Source organism: Amphiprion ocellaris, chromosome 13, assembly GCF_022539595.1.
Source record: "Amphiprion ocellaris isolate individual 3 ecotype Okinawa chromosome 13, ASM2253959v1, whole genome shotgun sequence".
Classification (NCBI taxonomy): Eukaryota; Metazoa; Chordata; class Actinopteri; family Pomacentridae; genus Amphiprion; species Amphiprion ocellaris.
The window spans coordinates 10,972,110-10,979,310 of record NC_072778.1 but is presented as its reverse complement, the minus strand read 5'-3'; positions in this window follow the sequence as shown (position 1 = coordinate 10,979,310).

The window sequence follows — 7,201 nt, the reverse complement described above, 5'->3', positions numbered from 1 at the left end:
TCCACTGGTGACTGCATTCAAATTGAAGCAGACGACAAGATGGCATGCCTAAATGTAATCGCATCAAGTGGGAGGGAACAATTTCAGAGCGATCTGATTGGCTTCTCATCTTGTTGGCTTTTCACTGTATTACCACAGTGGAAATAATACCAAACATCTTTCCAACTGAAACACATGAAACAACACCAAAAGCAACAACAGCTTTTTTTCATGTTTCTAGAACAGAATAAACAAAAGAAATAAACTAAAGTAAAACCTAACGCTCTTGTTCACAACATTTCATTTGCGTTTCCACAAGGAAACTAACTAATATGGTCAAACACAGATCATACAAATATTTTCCAGCCTGATACATTGTTGTATTTTGTACTACATGAACACAACACAGCACATTTTTGTATTTTTGTCATCATTAGTGTTTTGTTTCTGCAGCATTTATGACGGTTAGAAACACTTTCATTTTCTGGTGCAAGATTTCTTTCCCATTAAAATCAAACCACAACACATTTCTAGACAAAACCTCGAAACAAGCAGTTCTGAAAAACACAAGCGGTTGTTCAATGATGTTTTTTAACATTGTGATTCAGGTTTGGTTAAGGTTAAGCAGTTTAAACTACTGTCTGTAGGTCAGAGGAAGATTGTTATTGTAAATTACGTGTAAATAGTTAAATGGCCACTCCAGAAATTTAGACCTGTGCTGTCCAAAAAATTGGGGACATGCAAAAGACAGATTTTCAAAAGAACGATCTAAAATGAAGCAGCAAAGACAAAGATAACCTGTTTTTGAGTCCTTAACATTTAGGGTACTTTGTTTGTGGAGATTCAAAAACATTATGTTACGACCACAGGTGATTGTGGACCGTCTTGTTTCTGGGTTGGATTTTCTTTTAGGCTGCTGTATGGGGAGATGGCATGTGTGGGCCCAACCGTGGCTGGTTTGAGAGCCTTTCCAGAACACCAGCTACCCGTCATCTCAGCTAATGAGTGTGGAGTTGAAGATCCTGCACTCCAGCCTTTGTTCTCCCCACCTAATGACCTGTCTGATTGGGCCACCACCCAGTTCCCTCCACCTTCAGCCAACCAGTTGCAGCCATCACCACACCTGGAGGAGATAAATCCTACAACCAAACTCTCAGTCGAGGCAGCTGCAATTTAGTGTGACCAGTTCACCCTGGTACCTCTTTGCTTTATGTATGTTCCGTAGATTCCATAGCCACTGAGAGGTGGCTACCTGGAAGTCAAGCTTCTGTTAGCAGCTGCTAACTTGGTGAGAAGCTACTTGTGTCTAGAGCGTGTTTGTGTTTCGTAGCCACTGAAGGATGGTGAATCGTGTTTCGTTGGAAATGTGTTTTGAGGCACCAGTTATTTAGTTAATTGTGTGCGCTAGTCACTAGTTTGTATTAGTTTCTGATGTTTGTGGTGGTTGTTGCTATTGTGATTAGGTTTGGCTCAGGAGTTTAGTTGTTTTGTTTTTGTTTAACTAATTTAAAACCTCTGTTAGCCTTTGTTTGGTTTTATTTTGTTCTTTGATTTAGCAACATCCACCAGTCTTGTTTTTCCTTGTTTGATCACTTTTATATTAAATTTTTCATTGAGCAATAAATTGTTTTACTTAAACCAACAACAACTGGTAGTTTTTGTTAAACTCAGCTGAAGTTGGGTCGTAACACACTGAAAGTGTTTACAAACTTTTTTTGTAAATCATGAAACCTGGACCTACCCCCCTATTTGTCCAGTATGACTCTCAAAATTTACCCCACAGAGAGGGCTGAGGAGCATGTTTCAGACCATTCTGAGTCATTTGGGATAGATATGAGTCCCATACTATGAGTTAATGTAGGGCTAGGATTAGGGTTGGGGTTGGGTTAGGGCTGGGGATAGGGGAACCTGGACCTACCCCCCTACTTGTCCACACAGCCTTTCCAATGAGCCTGTCCACGAGACTGTATGACATCTGGAAATGGGCGTTACCTTGAAAATTAAAATTTTTTTTTCTGTATCTCGGGAACAAAAGGTCGTAGAGACGAAGGACCAAGACTGGTGTGTTCAGCATGGCCAAATTATGTCAACAGATCACACTACCAAATATCTAGGATGTTCAGTTTGGGAGATATTTGCAAACATTTTTGCCCTTTCACTTTCAATGGGGATACAGAGAAGTGACATTTTCCTAAGTGTGACTCCCAAAATTTAGCCCACAGAGAGAACTGAGGAACATGTTTCAGACCATTCTGAGTCATTTGGGATACATCTGACATTCCCCCAAATAATTGAAACATTTGATCAGAATTTCAGAATTTTGACTAGAATACCGTATACAAGTGTCTTTTGAAACTGACATATCCAGTGTGAAGGTCCTGTAATAAATCTGCTGTTTTTGAACCCACAGATTGATGTATGGGACACTTCAGGAAATGTATCACCAGGAATGACCAGGCTCCATTACTTTGTTTATGTATGTGTGAGAATCAACTTAAGAAATGAATGAACTTCCTGAGAAACAAATGTGGCTCTCATACTTCCATTGATGACATTGGACGAGGTTTGAGCCGCAGGACATTTAACACCTGCAAAATTATTTTAATTCCGAAGACTTTACTGGATTTTCTGAATGTGATACTGTCTTGGGAAATTGTTACTCAGTGCTTTTCAACATTAAATCTTCTCCCTTCCTTATTTTCCCATTTGACTGGATTTGAAATGCATCACATTATATGCATTAAGAATGTATAGGCCTCACAAAGAATAGTACGATGTCTGCAGCACTCAGTTTAATAAATAATTTACATGATGTCTGATTTGTGTGAATCTATAAAAAAGAAGCATCCAACCTATCACCACAATATTACATAAAGGCACCATCTTAGATATTGTGTGGATTAACCAGTTCAGAAGCGCCACATCATCAGTGATGACCCGCCCACTCTGCTGTCAGTCACTTCAGCAGGAAGATCACAGCAGACAGAGTTGGGCAGGTGGTTGTGGTCTCAGCCTCCATCCTCTACACTGCGCTTCATCTCTGTTCAGGAGGCTGGTTAGAAGGAGAAGTAGAACACTGCTGATAGTATCACAGAAACACATTCACACTGAAGAGATCAAAAGTTTCTGACTCATCAGCTCACATGTACTGATGTGAGAGAGAGAATTCATGTGATCCTGTCAGAAAATAAAATAAACCAGTGGAGATTTGAACCAAAGACCTGATTGTGAGGCAGCATGAGAGACTTTGCCAAGAATATGTTCAATAAAACTGATACTTTTGGTTGCAGTTAAATGATAAAATTACTAATTCGACTAACTTTAAGAAATTCTGTGTGCTGCAGCTTCACTACAAAAGTGACAGAACACATGACAATATACTACAGTTCAGGCCACCAGCAATGACTTTGGCATTAAAACAATACCAAAGTAGAGTCGAGGTTTCTGGAACAACTTTCATCTACTTGCAAGAAGTAGAGAAGATGTTTAAACTGCAGCAACATTTGTCAAACTCGAACATTTTTGTTTGGGCTTTTATCAAGGTCAACATACTGTTGACCAGGAGGCAAAGCATGCTGGTCTGACAATGACATTTTAACACAAAGCTCCTCAGCAGCATAAAACCACAACATCTCTGGTTCACCTTCAGCTGTGGACTGCATCACATGTCACACCTCCCTCTATAACCCCATGTTGTCTGTTCACTCTTCATTGTCCAAAAAGGCAAAACTACGAAAAAAAAATGTCTAGAAAACAGTTGTTAATAGTACAAATGGAGCTGGATTTTTGACCATAAAGATCGTCCTACAGTCCAAACAATTAGTTCCCTAAATCAGTAATTTCTGACACAAAGCTGCATCCAATCAGATTATACAAAATACAAATGCAGTTCCACATACAAGAAAAGTAACGACTATAAAATGTGATTTAAAACAAAAAGCCAACATAAAGTTTCTTTTACTTTGTATCTGTTGTACTTTACGGCTTCTATTTGTGTGCATAGCACTGTTCACACCTGAAGCACAGACACACAAACACACAAATTCAGTCACCACAGACAAACAATTGATGCATGGAAACTTTAGCACTGCTGTGGTTGGTCTTCTAAAGGTGTGAATACAAAGGGGCCGTTCTTCCTGTTTCACTCGGCTGTAATGCCAGGAAGCTGGTCTTGCATTGCTGTATATCTATTTCAAAAGTGCAATTTAATTAACTTATATCTTACAAAATGCTGTTGTAATTACTGTAAAATCATAACTTACAGGAGAAGTTAAAAGCTATCAGAAAGATGGACACACGAACCTGCTCAGTCAGACTGTCCTGACCTTTTTCATAACACTTGTCTGTGGTTTGGTGTTTTCATTGGAATTGGCTGAATGTTGTGCAAATAAGGTTTGAAATGTGATTGATTGTTGATTTGACAGCCTTGAGGAGCTCTGTCCTGGTTTATATCACTTTGTTCAGTGATGGACTGGCAGTCTGTCCAAATTAAGGATTAATGAATCAAGAAGTATGCATTCAAGTTAAAACAAAAATGACCTATTTACTGTTAGCTTACAGATGCCTGTAGTTTAAAAACACAAGAAAGATACAGTTTGTGTTTGAAATGAGAATAAAGTGAAATGAAAACAATCATTTCATTTTGTTAAGCTAAAATTAAACGGCTGAAGCCTTTTGTAGCTCTTCTCTCCCTTCATATCCGGCTATAAACAGCTTCAGTTGTTGGTCAAAGGGCGGAGAAATGGTTCACCACAGTTTTTCTCTGTCAGTGTAGCTGCTGCATGTGGCTCAGTTTGTTGTTCTCATGACAGACATACAGAAGGCCTTTAGAAGTGCTGTGAAGCCAGGAAGATAAAATAACTTTTCATTGAAGGAACCATCGTTTCTGAAATAAGAAGAATTTCTCAAGTGAAAATTAAGATTATGTGCCTTGTAGACTTGTCCATATGGTGTTTTTTTTTTTTTTTTTTTTTTTTAAAAAAGCTCGAACACATATCATGAGGGAAATAATCTTTAGAAGCCATTCCTGACTGCCTCAAAAACATGGATTCAGACAGTCAGGGTTTCATAGACAGAGATGAGTTTTTAGGGGTTTAATCAATGTCCAGAAGTTTAATAAAGACAGATTAATGATGTTTGAAACGAAATGCTATTTCCATGTTCCTATTAGGCACGCATTTGTCTACAGTTGTGGCTGATTGTGGTGGACAAACAGACAGAAGTTCATTGGTTAACCCGTCACTTTGTGTCTCCATGTTTACATGGAAGAAATATTAGTGACAGCTCAAAAATCTGAGAAGATCTTTTTTGCAGCAGACATTCAGACTTATAAACTATAAATGTATCTTGTAACATTGGGCAGCAACTCTACTCCGAGTACCCTCTGAATGTTCAAGCCCCTCGCTCTACTTCTAAGACTGAGCCCAGTCACCCTACGGAGAAAACTCATTTCGGCCATTTGCAACTGCAATCTCCTTCTTTTGGCCACAACCCAGAGCTAATGACCAAAGATAAGGGATGGAATTTAGGCTGACTGGTAAATCGAGAACTTCACCCTGTTGCTCAGCTCCCTCTTGACCACAACGTTCCGGTATAATGCCTGCATTCCTGCTGATGCTACACTAAGCCACCTGTCCATCACATGCTCCGATTTCCTATCACTCATTAAGAAGATCCCAAGATACTTAAACTCTTTCACTTGAGGCAGCACCTACCCTCAAACCCAGAGGGAGCAGTCCACCAGTTTCCAAGAGAGAACCATGGTCGCAGACTTAAATGTACTGACTGGAAACCCAGCCGCATTACACTCTACTGCAAACCACAGCGTGAAGCCAACAGTACCATGTCATCTACAAATAGTAGAGATTCGACCCTGAGGTCCCCAAACTGGACACCCTGATCTCCCTGGATGCACCTTGAGGTCCTGTCCATGAATACCACAATCAGGATTGGAGATGAGGGACAGCTTTGGTAGAGTCCAACACCGACATGAAACACGTTAGACTTTGTGCTTAGAATGTGAACACAGCTCTCACTTTGGTTGTACAAGTTTCTGAATGGTTCGTAACAATGGTCCTGTTACCCTATTCTCCCAAAATACTATCCACAGGGCCCTATAAAGGATCTATTCGAAAATCCACAAAAGACATGAGGATTGGCTGGTAAAACTCCCATGGCCCTCCAAGCAGCTCTGCAGAGGTATAGAGCAGGTCCACTGTTCCATGGCCAGGACATAATCTGCATTGGTCCTAATGAATCTGAGGTTTAACAATCACTCAGAGCTTCCCCCCAGAGCTCCCTGGAGTAAACTTCCCTTGGAAGGCTGAGTAGTATGATACCCCGATAATTGGTGCACACCCTCTGGCCGCCTTTTTAAAATTGGGAACCACTGTCCCAGTCTGCTACTCCACAGGCACTGTCCTCCAAGACCACTGGACCCAATAGAGATGTGTCCGCTAAGACAGTCCAACAATATCCATAGCAGCAAATTTTGTCCACACACCTGCTGCCTTGCCACTGAGGAGTTTTTTGACTATCTCAGTGACCTCGAACACAGATATGGGCAAAGGTTCCTCTAAGCCTTCAGGCTTTTCCTCATCAGCAGAGGATGTGTTAGAAGGAGCCCCTTCAACTGCCCGACAATGGGTTTTCCCACATGGCTGTACAGCCTTCACAATGGTGTCCACCAACAGGCCACAACAAGAACCTGTAATCTTCTGGACACAGCTCCTAACAGCTACTTCTTCAACGGGGACAATGAACATGGCCCATTCAAATTCCATGTCCCCAACTTCCACCAAAATGCAGGAGAAACTCTTCTGGAGGTAGGAGATCCTACAGACAGGAGCCTTCACAGATGACTAGTACTGATAAGGACATAGAGTAGTTTGTAAGAATTGTGAAAATTATTTGTGATTTTAATTCCATGTGAAGCTGCCATGTCTGTAATTGGTCTTCCACTGCAAAAAGGTTCTGTGATAATATGCATTTTGTGCAAATCAGCATTTCATAGATTTGTTGTGGTATATTTATTTGTAGTTTATGTCAGGTTTATTTTTGTTTTCTGCATATTTCCTTTACCTCCTGCCTGCTAGGAAATTACGGGTGCTGCTTGGATGTTTCAAATGAAATATTGATCAGCATTTTGCGAGCAAATTCAGTAGACTTGTGTCACAGCATTTACTCATTTAGAGCTCCAAACCATTACAAAACTAAAATCTTG